We start from the raw sequence: 14,514 nt of genomic DNA on the forward strand, positions 1-14,514 counted from the left end.
TCTCTATAGTGTCTGTATTACAAATTAGTGCATGCATTGTGGTTGCTAGATAACATCAAGGAACAAAGAGATAATCATGAAAAGATAATTATCACACTTGGGTGATAAAAAGAGAAGTGGCCTTCAAAGACCAAGGGAACAATGAAGGAAAGGGCCTGGCATACAACGACGAAGGTGTACAACGAAGTCATATGTTTGCGGTTATACATTATTTCTCTGCATGCAAAAGATATACAACAGATCATAGTTAGTAAGGTCACATACAACATAACAGATCCAGGATAGACATACTCCTGCATGCACAGGAGTAAGTCTGCAATACTCCTAGCTTAATTCTTCACCCCTTCTAGGTACACACTAAGAATGTTTATTAAGGGCCAGGAGGGGCGAGATCACAATCGTTCTCGCCCCCCGTTAGCGTTTTCGTCACCCCCCCCCCCCCAATACCCGCCAGTGTTTTCGTCCCCCCTAAGAACATTGCTTCTCGGAGAGTTCTCAAGAGCAACTGGTTACTACATATTAGGCACGCTACCTGGTACTATACTGCACCTGAGGAGTAAAGAATATTGTGTGTTGCCTGGTACCTATATGCCACCTTATTACCTGAAGATGTTATACCTCGAAAGTCGACACTATACATCTATGAAACGGAACACGTCAGCTATATGTTTTCAATTTGTCACAGTATTTTCTCTCTTGTGCAGGAAACATTTCCAAAGCACTAACAAAAACACAAGTGAATAATAGTTTCTCATTATAAACACTATCTACGCGCAAATTCATATACCTGTTGAGAAATGCTACAAAGTACCAGTCCTAAGAAACACGGGTAAACGCACCAGTTCCTAAATACTAGAAAAACAGTCATATTGGAGGTGCATATAACAAACTGTGCGATATTCTAATGAATACCTTATCTACATAAATAATAATGACATTTCATACTTCTTTTGTGGTCAATTCATGGTAGAGGCTTCATATTGGAGATATATAGGTTGCTTGAGGACAGAGGAATACAATCTTATGTCGAGACTCAAGTATAATATTGCAAGAATGGGAATACAAGGGACCCAACCCTCCTTGTCCAAAAAAAACTTCAACTGTCTTAAATATCAACATGTAATGACGTTAATATTGATACTATGGATGGATTTAGGTATCAGACACGTGTACTTATATCATTCTGAAACTGCATTTTGTGATTTATACCAATCAACTTCTAAAATGTTAGGTAAACCAGTTTTTTTTTTTTGGGGGGGGGGGAGTGGGCGAAATCGCTAAAGGGGGGCGAGATGGGGGGGGGGGCGAGAGCACCAGCTGGGGAGGGCGAGATCGCTAGTGACACCGGTTCACATGAGGAAATTTCTGGTCCTATGGCAATGACATATACTAAAAGCAGTCTGTCCTGTTCACACACACGGACCCGGGACTCCATCAACTAGCTGTTATTTCCCCATATGCCTCCTTCTTTCTCACTGCCTCCATCTTATTTCTTTTAGTATTTGATCAGAGTATCATTCCATATCAGCAGTAAACTTGACCAGCGACAAAACTCAATGTACGATCAGGTTGTGGAGTGGCAATAGGAAGATGCAATATGGAAGCTCGCAGAAAGATGGAGGCATTCAGGCTGATCGCTGAAGGTGTGTAGCAGGAAGGCTACAACAGGACCAGCAGCTGGTACAGAAAAATATCTCCAAGTCACTAGGGTTCACAACAATGCCACTGACACGCAGCAGCGACTTGCAGTTGGTTTGTGTAAAAAAAACTGTCCTAAGCAACTTTCCTACGACAATCATCATAATACAAAGTGCTTTGAGAAAATCATGCCTCAGACTAAACCTCTGACTGTTTAATGCTGTAACATTTAAGGCTGTGCATTAAGCAGACAACTAAGGTTTTGAGCAGGTCAGAACATCATGACCAGCATTTAGCGTCAAAGTGTTGCAATAGACATAAAATGCTTCTCAACATTATTTCTTTTAGTCAGAAAGCAATATATGGTGAAAATATTAGCCAAAACAAGTTTTTTTCACCTTACGCTTTATCCGTTAATGCTTATCTATAATTATGTCTAGTTATATATAATTATGTATAATGCTTATGGGGCCTAGGTATGATTATCAATAAATGTCATAAATGATGCCTATAACTATGAAGAATGATCACAGGTTTTATATATAATTATGTATAAGGGGCATCAGCATTACATATAATCATGTATAATGGAGAAATGGGCTATAAATAAATATGTATAATGGTGAAATGGGTTATATATCATTATATATAACGGGGAAATAGGTCATATATAATGATGTATAACGCCGAAATGGGATAAATATAATTATATATAATGCCCCCAAATCCTATATTATTATATATAATTACAGTATAATCGGACGAGTCCCAAGGGACTCCTTGACGCTTTCCACCTATTCATTACACCTTTGGTAAGTCCTCAATAAAAAAATAAAGTTGAACGGGCAAAGCATTTTGTAATTTTGGACTTGCATCCCAAACTTAGAGTGTTTTTTCCTTATTGAAAAGACCCCGGTTCCTGGCATTTGGAATGCAGATAGTTTTTCTGTATATATATCTATATAGCCGGTATAACCGCCATTCGGCGTAACACACCAGCTTCGCAGGCACGCTGTGAGCGAGCGAGCGAATGAGTGAGATAGCTATGGAGATGCCTTACATAATCTTACAAACAAATATGTAAGATTAGGGATACAAATCATGGGCTAATTTGCATAGATAATGAGGACAGTTTAAAAGCCTACTTCATGTCATAAAAGCAGATACTCAAACATAAGACACATGTAACTAACAAAGAGAGAAATATTAGCCTAACTGAGTAGTGTACTAGAATGTTCGATTGGGCCACAGCAAGTAAATTTTATGGATGACATCCGCGCGCGCATTAATGTTCGCCTGATTTCAGGAAAAAACAAACAAAAATTTTTTCTTCTGCAGGGACGGTCAACATGACGATAAAGTACCAAAATGAGCAAATATATTTTTTTGGAGCCTAATGATTGTACTTGTACAAGTGACACTTGCGAGGTACCCAGGACTGTAGTTGTAGAAATAAAACTTATTCGATATATGGAAGCTATGAGTGTGCTTACCAATTTTGTTGATGATGCCAGTCTACCACACTAGTGTCACTTTTACCACACCAGTACATGTCTTAAAAAACAGGAATGAATACCTTGTTGGCTCTGATGCCATGTTTTGCACCTTTGATTCTTTTTACAACAATGGTCACAACTTTATGGTGCGTGTTTTTGAAAATGTAGCCATCTTGTTTGTTTTTACCTTTATTTTTTTTTATTCGTCCCATCGCACTTTTTTTGCTGGTGCGTGAGCACCAGCTTTAAGACAGGAGGAGCGGGTCTTTGGATCCTAGCATGGATGGATCCATGCATGGATGGATCCATGCATGGATGCATGGATCAAGCTCTTCTTGCCTTAACCTAATACTGCTGCAAGCCTTTTAAACCTACCTTCATGGCATGTTATAGCTGTTGTGGCCATCGTAATAGTTAAAATCTAGCTATATCAAACTCAAATACTTATATAGTCGTATTCATCGGAGTAGACCAGTACATAATCAAGCTTATCGTATCAGGTTAAAAGTTTGTGTTAGCTTTTCACAAACTAGAGTACAAAGTGATTTCCGTTATATACAAAGATTATGTTAATTAGCCTTAAAGTTAACGTCACTGCTAGCTGCTATTTGTTGAACCGCAGCAAAACGCCTGTTCAAAGGGAAAGTCACACGAAAAATCGATTCGTTCATTCCTAACCGTTAAATTTTAGAATATACATTTTTAGTAATGATTTCATAAGCCCTTTGTATCGTTGTACGTAGAATTTACGGCTTGATGTTGAAGCATTTGGGTGGGAGGGCGGCAAGCCATGCCAACATGTGGGTAGCCCCATTTGTGTGGAGACAAATGTATAATTTCGTACGTAACCCCCCCCCCCCCCTCTCAAAGGAACGTCAATACCTAAAGATTGAAACGTTTTTCTTGTGAAATTATAGACTGTGTAGTGTTTCTTTTATTATTTCGAAACACCGCACTTAGTAATGTAAATCATGCACATTGCACGGGGAGGTCGGGTTTACATAAGAAACATGTCGGAAAAGTATCGGCGCGTGCATCCAGAAATGTGTCGGTTTTGTCATCACCACACTAACGCTATTAACTCAGCTTCTCTCCCAAAATCACGCACCAGCCAGCTTTTTTAAAAAGCTTTCTTGTTTGCAGTCTGCAGAGGATGTCATCCATAAAATTTACTTGCTGTGGCCTTGGTAAACATTCCCGGAATTTACAACAAGTCTTATGCGCGTGCTTAATTGTATCATCCCTTTGGAGGGTAATAACACGGGAAGGGTTGACGGATCGTCATGCTTTTTGATCTCTAGATAACTAGGGGGATGCCTTCTATAATCAAGTTTTTTGTGCAAACCAGGGGCTAGTTTGCACAATTAATTAATCCGCAGCATTTCTTAACCCTCAAGCACCCGACCTTTTTTTGCGACTAAAATGACCGAGTGGGGTCCAAACGGACCCCAAAATGTTTTGTTCATAAAATCTCAGCTCCAATTCCTATCGGTGATCATTGTACATACATTGCTTCGTCAATGTAAGAAGAATATTTTGACATGTTAAGGTGTTACTAATTCCACCTCATTATCATAATGTATGGAAAAGATCAGAAGGCATATTTTTGCAAAAAAAAATCCAATTTCGATTGAAACAAGGTTTTCTTGGTAAAACATGCTTGTTTTCTTACGACAATAAAATTCTATAAAGTTCAATGCTATTTTCATGATTCAAAATTTATAATTTATGCTAATTTCATGACGTCATTAGTCAAAATCCAAGATGGCCGCCCTTATAAGCTAAATGACGCCATAATGTCGTCATATTATATGGTGATGACACAGAAGTTTTTATGAGGATTTAGTTTTACATGTTTATTATCCCCTGAAAGTTTGGTGGTGATAGGATAAGAAGTTAGGGAGTTAGACTAAAAACTTTGTTTCAAAAGCTGCACTTTTTGGCTGGGGTCCGTTTGGACCCCAGACGGACTGATCACGGACTTTCTTTATAGCTTCCACAGTATTGTACTAATCTTCATAAAAACTTAGGAGAAGGTATAGAAGATATTGGCTAACAAAGTCACGGAAGGATTTTTTCTTCAGATCAAAAATGTTCAAATGGTACTTCAAAATTTACGCCTGGGGTCCAAATGGACCCCAGTCGGGTGTTTGAGGGTTAAAAGGACAGTCAAACGAACATGTATTACATTTGTAACTGGAAAAAAAGAGATATTTATAGATAAATATAGATATTGAATATGCAAATTGCTACCTAGCTCCGCAATGTAGTACGTTATATACTTCCAATGTGTATAATGGACTATCGAGATAAAACATGTCAATATTGACGACTTAATACATTGCATGTACGTTTCCACAAAGTAATATGGCTTTCTTGTACAACCCCTTTAAGTATAATATACAACCGCTGCAATACAGATAATTATTTTCGACTTGTTGCTTGCAACAATGATGATGTAACATTCTTTGTTTCACAATGCAGTCCACTACATTGTGTATCCCATATGTCTAATGTACAATCCCTATAAACAATCTCATCAATGACTACAAGTTACTGTGAAAAGCAAACCCTGCTTTTTTTCATCAATGTTTTGTACCGGTAGTAACTGTTACATGTACAGCCCTTTTAAAACTTTTGATATATGCCCCTGTATACAATATCATCATTGCCCTAATATTCTTGGTGTACAGATTATCAAATCTTATGGGAAACATGTACACCCCACCATGTATAATATACTGCCCCTATAGTACCATTTTGTTGTTGACCTTTGGGGTCACTTCCTGTGGAGACGGGGTAAGTGCAGCCCACGCTGGTAGCAGCATGACGTAATACCACCTAGATATAGCACGATTGCGCCATAGCCACTCAGGGCCACTGTAAAACCCATTTTCCACGTTCAAACATCCCCTGCAAACCCGTCAGAAGCCACTAGACGAAAAAAAACACCTCGTACGTTTCATCTCCTTCTCAAGAACTACCCACATACCAAAAATCAGATCAATCTGTCATGGTCTTACGCAGCTATACTGTTCACAGACACGCCCTATATAAGGTTTCTACACATACCTATTGTATCATGCAAATTACCACCTAATTTGCATAACAATTATGCAATTATGTACATCATTACGTAAGCTGTCTGCATACGTACAGTCATTAACATCCATCAACCTCAATCTCACCCAACCAAGCCGGTTTTAGGAAACATTTTGGAACAAGAGACAACCTATTTGTCATGGATACCCTTATTAGCAAATATACATCCGAAAAGAAACAAATATATTCGTGTTTTTTTAGATTTTAGAAAGGCGTTCGACTCGGTTTGGCGAGAAGGGCTCCGCTTCAAATTACTCAACTCGGGAATAGGAGAGAACTTTTACAGTCTTATTAAATGCATGTATGAAAAACCCAGCACATGCGTCAAAACGTCATCCGGCCTAACACCTCCGTTTGTTACCAGTAAGGGTGTCAGACAGGGGTGCAACCTAAGCCCTACCCTTTTTAATCTTTTTATAAACGACCTTGTTCACGAGTTAGATAATACCGAATGTTCTCCACCCGCACTCAATAACTTATTAGTGCCATGTTTACTATATGCAGACGATGTTGTTTTATTCTCTGAGACTGAAGAAGGACTGCAAAGCGCTCTAGATAAACTAAACATATTCTGCACTAAATGGAAGCTCGAAGTGAATCTAAAGAAAACAAAAATTATCATATTCAACAAATCTGGCCGTTTTTTTTCAAAACAAAACTATTTATTCGGACAAGAGAGAGTAGACATCGTATCTTCATATTGCTACCTAGGCATTACCATAACATCATCAGGTACCTTCTCATTAGCCAAAAAACAATTGTCAAACAAAGCGCGCAAAGGCATGCACAGCTTCAAATGTCTAACTCGTTCATCAGTCTCACCCGATAGCCTTCTAAGAATATTCGATTCCTGTGTTAAACCCATTCTGTTATATGGTTGTGAAATTTGGGGTATCGAGAAATTAAATGATGCATCTCCGATCAAAATTACACACAACCTGCAAAAACATTCTTGGAGTCTCTAGAAATAGCAGTAATTTATCATGTAGGTTCGAATTAGGCAGATTTCCACTAGACATAGATATTTCCGTTCGACTTGTAAAATATTGGTTGTGTTTAACACAAATGGATTTTACTACGCATCCGTTACAAGTAAATGCACTCTTGGAATGATTATAGTGGATATTCTTATCTCTGGTACTCTGACAACTCACTCTGTGACCCTGTATATGTATGTAATATGATAAGGAACAGAATTACCAATATGTATATCCAGACGTCTCTACATAATATAGGTATAGATACCGGTAAGCTTAGATTCTACAAAACTTGTAAATCTGTATACGATAGAGAGAAGTACTTAGAACTAGTTGGTTTCGAACTGCGCTACGCAATAAGCAAAGTCAGAATTAGCGCTGATCCTCTTGAAGTGGAAACAGGGAGATATAAGAGATTACCAGTGTGTGATAGAATCTGTAAATATTGTACATCTAAATCAGTGGGAGACGAAACACATTTCATTTCCAAATGTTCATTCAACGAAACCGAAAGAATCACTCTGTTTAGAGAAGTCACAAGGTATTATCCCAACTTCCCCACATTGACAGACGAACAGAAAGCTACTTTTCTCTTGAAATCGCAGAACCCACAAATTTGAGAAAATGTTGGGCTTTTCGTCTCCCTCTGCGTCCAAAAAAGAAGTCAAACCAAACCTGTTTAGAAATAGCCAACACTAGTATTAGATTAGAATATTGTTTATGACTGTCCATTGTTACTATGTGTATACCATGTACTTGCAATTAGCCCTCGGGCACGAACTTGCAAATAAACTTCTCTATTGAACACTTGTTTAAAGTGCACTTACAAAATTATTCCTTCTCAAAACCTAAAACAAGAATTACCTTCAACGCCCCTGCGAAACCCCTAGGTGGCCAAAACTTACACACCTTACTATGTTTTTACACAGCTACCTACCACATACAAATCATCACCGAAACAAGTCCTAAACAAAAATAGCATAACCGGAAGTTCCGCTGCAGTACCATAACACGACGCTAGAGCGCCCTGCCGTAACGCAATTCCTGCCATTCCTTCGTCATGTCTAATCCTACCCACATACTAAATATCAAAACCATCCATCCACGCGTTCCTTAGTTATCAGGCTGACAAACGACCCCCTGACATCAAAACAGCACTGACTACAAACCCTTCGTTTCACGAAGGGAACAAGTGCAGTACCGGGTAAAATCGTAGGTGCCCTCTTTGATCCATCAAAAAACTTAAATATGCAAGAGGTATAATTGCCGCTAGGAGTCCTCTTTGACACGTGAATGCCAACAGTTGTGAAACAAAACTAGTCAGACAGGAAAGAAAAGCCGTAAATAATTATCAAAGCAAAGCTGGCAAAAACACCATCATGTTATCTGAAATTTTATGTATGGTTTTAGAATCATCGGTAAATTGACATTCTTGTATGGTAACCTCGATTTATAGAAGCAAATTATCCGAATGAAAGCTCATCGAAACGAAGAAACGAATTATCGTTATAGTTCCATGTAGTAAATGTCTATTTTATCGATACTGGTGTTTTAACCTTACGAGTCGTACCAAAATGTCTAGTGAAATATTCCGCTAAACAGAGTACCATGTTTATTTACTGAAAGTCGATAAATAGAAATAAACAAACCTAGCCATGGACCCTGGCACTTAACCACTATATGTGAAATCCACGTTTTATTTTTCAATATTTTTGATATTACCAAGCAGTCGATCGAACACATTAAAAGTTCCCTAAAATTCAGCAAAAAAGCAACTCTAGCCCCCGGTATTAAATTCATATATTAAGCTCGTTTAAAAAAAAAAATCTTAGTTCGTACTTTGTTATCCTTACCTACTATTTCACACTATCGCATTTCAATACACAAAAATACATTTTCTTAATTGTATTTTTTTATTGATTGTTAGTTTAGATATTATTTAAGTATATGGGGGTGGCTTAGTTAAGGTACGTATGCTTTTTCCATCTCATACTCCTACTTTTATGTATTGTTACTTATTATGTTTTACGCATTTGCTTGTGAAAATAAATAAACAAAACAAAACAAGTGCAGTACCGGGTAAGACCGTAGGTGCCCTCTTTGATCCATCGAAAAATAAGATATGCAACAGGTACAATCGCCGCTAGGAGTCCTCTTTGACACGTGAATGCCAACAATTGGGAAACATATAGAGAATAAGAGAAACCATTAATTATTCATCAACGTAAAGCCGGCAAAATACATCATTATGTTACCTAATAATGTAGGTACGTTGTTTGCATCATCAGTGAATTGAAATTCTTATATGTTATTCATGTATTGATAAAACCAAATCTTGTTATAGTTCCATGTAGTTAACGTTGACTCACTCGATACTATTCTTTTCTAACAATTCGAGTCTACAAAAAATCAAGTTTTCATGTTAAACAGTGTCTTTTAGGCGGTACTGATATATTCCCGTAATTAAAGATAACATGTCTGTTTAGTAAAAGCTGAAAATAGACAAACATTAAATAAACGCCTTATCTGAATTTGCTAAACAGTACTTGAAATGAATATTCAGGTAACTTCCTATTAAACAACAATATAGACCTTTAGTAGCTCATTGTCGGTACTAGTTCAGCACACTCTAGAACTATTTTTTGTCATAATTTATCGAGTTGGGTCGTCGCACTGGCTGGTTGGGGCCGTTATTGGGTGAGCGGGAAACAGATGACGCCGTGAAAACTGTTGCTGTATTTTCCAAACCCTAACTTGTGCCCCAGCCAATACATTACAGCAGAATGAGTTTAAATAGACCTAAGCTGACGGAGATTACTCAAAATCAAGGCAATGCAAGATGCCTGTTAGTTGGATAGGATTAAGTTTTAAAAAAACATTCCAGTCAAAATTAACTAGTGGCTAACATCAGTGACAAACAAAGTATGGCTGAACAATACTCTGAATGCATTTCAGTTCAAAATGATTTACTTTCGCGGAAGCTGGAAAATTGATTGTTCGAGGTGGTTTTAAGTTCGCTGTAGCGCCACAGACTGTAGTCACATACTATAGTCACTGTTGAAAATGTTCGCGGTAGTTTTAAGGTCGCGATGAAGTGGCCACCACAAAAGGGGGGAAAATTAAACCACCACAAACATTTCTGCATTTACAGTATAGTCTTGGTAACAATCATACAAGACGGGGGCCCTTATCTAGCGGGGTATTTTCAGACTGGGACTTGGGCCCCAACAAAAACATTACAGTTAAATGGCTTTAAAAAGGCTTTGACAGAAATTGCACATAATGTACGTTGGGATGGATGTTGTTAACTTGGCTTTGATGGGTTTTTAGAAAAGCACACACACACATACACTACTCCTCATAAGACGGCTAGAAGTAGTTGTTAATATTAGTTAAAAACAATGTATTGTTGGTCACGATCATACAGGGACTCTGTTCGGTGGGGAGTTTTCAAACCCTGAGCTGGGCCCCGATAAATTACAGTTGAGTGATTTTGAATACACTGGCTCTGACAGCAATTAGAGGTAATGTATGCACGAATGTTGTCAGTTGGTTCACTGCACGAAAATGACTTCGAATCCTAAAAAATACGACGGATCCGAAATTGGGCGACATGCCGAACACGGAACGTTTCCGAGCGAATCCGGACAAATCCATGATCCTTACTCGAATACGACGATGCACTGCAAATCGGACCAATTCCGGTGCCATATACCTATCGGATAGGAGTTTCCTCGAAAAAAAATTAATAACAGTACACTGCACTACTAAGACTCTTGATAAGTGCAATCAGGAAGCGCAGAAAATCATACTGCCGGAATTCATCGGATTACTACCTTCGCAGAATCTGTAGAAATACGAAAACTGGGATTTCACGGATTTCCGAATTACCCACAAAGCACCTCTCCAGTGGACACTTTGGCAGATGCAAACAAAATCCGACAGTCGGAATGTCGCAGATTTGCAGATTATAAAAAGGAAACTGGCCACAAGGGGACGTTTTCGACGAATACGACGCGAATCCGAAACCCGCAGTCCTTAATTACCCGTAAGATACAGGATGCTAAGCGGGCGGCTGAAACCGTTGTTGGTTCAGGGTGCGGCACAGATATGAAAGTCGTTTCATCGCTCTCTGTCCTGTACATGGCATCACCGGAGTCTACAATAGTGATTTGGAGTGGCTTAAGATTCGAATAAAATGTGGTTTGAATTTGAAGGCGCGGAATAGTGACGTTGCTTTTTCGTCGATGTAATCTTCGTCGCCCCCCTCCATAATTGCACAACTGGCAGTGAAGTCGATTTACATTAAGTGGGACGGTCCTTGGTAAGTACAAAGTATATTATGAAGTTTCGGTTTCTGACAAAACTAGGTTCGTATCTTGTTACTGGCATATCATGACATTTAATAGTTTAAAGCCTCAAACTAACCTGCCCACCTCTGCTGTGAGAAACGTTATAACTTGCATCTTCTTCATACTGGCCTATGGACAACAGGAATTCATGTCGGGTTGAAGATACGAAAATACAAACAGCTGAGTGGTATATAATCTATGATCTTGTAGAAGATTGGGCTTAGGAAATTTCACAGGTATTCAATGTATCACAAAGGTCTTACAGTTTGTGTATATAGTAAGCTAGAAGCAGTAACGTGTATTCAGTTAACCTTACATCTGATTGACCAATATCGTGTTCAAGTTGGAAAAATAAGTCAAATTTTTCAATCTATGGATGCCCAGATTTATTTTAGACAAATGTAACCATGATATGCGTTTTGTCTTCTAAGTTGTCTAATTACATCGCTGTAGCGCCATACATTATAGTCACATACTATTGTCGAAAAAAATGTTCGCGGTAGTTTTAAGGTCGCGATGAAGTGGCCAACGCAAAAGGGGCAAAACAGAGCTACCGCGAACATCAATAAGAACGGGGGCCCTTATCTAGTGGGGTATTTTCAAACCGGGACTTAGGCCCCAACCAATACAATACAATAGAAAGGTTTTAAAAAGGCTCTGACAGAAATTGCACATAATTTATGTTGAGATGGATGTTGTTACTTGGCTCGGAATTGGTTGTGAGGCAAACACACACACACACACACACTACTCCTCATAAGACGGCTAGAAGTATTTGTTAATATTAGTTAAAAACAATGTATTGTTGGTCACGATCATACAGGGACTCTGTTCGGTGGGGAGTTTTCAAACCCTGAGCTGGGCCCCAATACATTACAGTTGAGTGATTTTGAATAGACTGGCTCTGACAGCAATTAGAGATAATGTATGCACAAATGTTGTAAGTCGGTTCACTGCACGAGAATAACTTCGAATCCTAATAAATACGACGGATCCGAAATCAGGCGACATGCCGAACACGGAACTTTTCCAAGCGAATCCGGACAAATCCATGATCTTTACTCGAATACGACGATGCACCGCAAATCGGACCAATTCTGGTGCCGTATACCTCTCGAATTCGAGCTTTCTTGAATCCTGACTGATACGGCGGCGTATTTTGGTAAATCCGTGATTTTGATGAGAATGTTCACATTGAATATAATTACCAACAGTACACCGCACTACTAAGACTCTTGTAAGTGCAATCAGGAAGCGCAGAAAAGACGCATAAAATCCGACTGCCGGAATTCATCGATTTACTACCTCCACAGAATCCGTAGAAATACGAAAACCGGGATTCACGGATTTCCGAATTACCCACAGAGCACCGCTCCAGTGGACACTTTGACAGATCCGTACAAAATCCGACAATCGGAATGTCGCAGATTTGCAGATTATAAAAATGACATTGGCCACAAGGGGACGGTTGCGACGAATATGACGCGAATCCGAAACCCTGTAAATAGTAAGGTCAGAGTAAACTTAGACCAGTAACACATGCACCACTATGATTTTCACCGCTTTTCTAATGTGTAAACAGTGCTCCTGCTGGGCAACAAACTCGTCTGTTGTAGTGAACACAACACCAGCACTGCTCTATTGTGAAGAAGTACAAGCTACCTTACATTTTACTCTGTTGTTTTCATCATGAAATCCCTCTGCCCGAGACTATGTGCAAAAATGTTACTGCAATGAGGTCACCCCAAACAATCCTGTTCGCAATCTTCTTTTAGCTGATAAACAAGAATGTCAATATTAAACAGGTAAAGCATATGAAGTATATAATGCATCTTTTTTTCACATAATTACGTAAATGTGCTCGGATTTACCAAACATTTCAGCTATTTGGCTTTTCAAAAGGTTTGTCGTCTTCTTTTGTTTCTTATCATTCGGGGTGTTTTTTTGGTGTATGTTTCTAATAGCCTGCCATTACACGGAAAAGATATTAGAGTAAGTAACGAAAATAACCCTTATTTTCATATGTAACCAATCCTCCTGACATTGTGCGTGGTCGTATGGTGAATGACGAAGAGAGAATGTAAACATAAAGAAAGGTAGCAATTAGGTATTGCAGCAGGCTGGTTTTTGTAATTTGTGTTTATATATAGCTTTTGATAATCAATCTGTAAAACAAGACTATAGAGACTTAGCTTGTAATGATGTGTACTCAATGTCAGGGATGTTGTATACTATTTTGATATATATTGTTTTAATAAAAATATGTGGGCCGAGTAGGTTATGTGTCTGTTCTAAATTCCATCACCATCCAGGCTACCATTATGTGTATGTCTGTCATGTTGAATCAACGAAGGAAATGAAATAAAATGAATGCATATATTTCTATGTGACAATGACAAATTCAGTTCAGGTCAGGCATCGTATCACAAAGCTGGCGAAAAGATGTTATGGTCCAACAGATCGGACCTGGTCACCAGGTACACCTGGCATGTTATCGTATGGTTGTCAGTTGTCACCGACGACCTTATGTGACAGATTTAAAGATATATGGGCGTCTAGCTTCAGGCGTGATGTGTGTTTTTAATGGGTTCTTTGTGGTGTAGAACCCTCAATTTTGCAGCTGGCGTGTTGTGCAAACTGTGTTTTTATTATATCTTATAACTGGTAACGTTTTGCCGACATACTTGTCTTTACTTGAGGGACACAGGGACTTAACCTGTTCTTGGCGTAATTCATTCGGATTCCCAAAAGTAGCCGACCCGACTCACCAGGTCACCAATCCCCACAAAAGGTCAGCATTGTTTTGGTTTCTTAACATGGGCGTTCTATAGTTTATGTGTTTCTATTTACCTACCAGAATGCGGGCATGAAGTAAGGGTTGTCAGAAAGATCAACCGTTTTCTATAGTGTACATGGCAAAATTTCACCAATACACCCAAAAAATTGCCC

The 14,514-nt window shown here is 38.8% G+C and overlaps 1 long non-coding RNA gene across 1 annotated transcript in view; it reads left to right on the forward strand.

The window, feature by feature from the left end:
* Positions 1–14,161: 14,161 nt before the first annotated feature.
* LOC118430478 overlaps positions 14,162–14,514 on the forward strand; it is a 19,514-nt gene continuing 19,161 nt past the window's right edge. The window contains exon 1 of the long non-coding RNA XR_004832862.1: positions 14,162–14,356. This is a non-coding gene — a long non-coding RNA (uncharacterized LOC118430478). The remainder of the gene's footprint in view (positions 14,357–14,514) is intronic.

Source organism: Branchiostoma floridae, chromosome 1 (assembly GCF_000003815.2).
Source record: "Branchiostoma floridae strain S238N-H82 chromosome 1, Bfl_VNyyK, whole genome shotgun sequence".
NCBI classification, from domain to species: Eukaryota; Metazoa; Chordata; class Leptocardii; order Amphioxiformes; family Branchiostomatidae; genus Branchiostoma; species Branchiostoma floridae.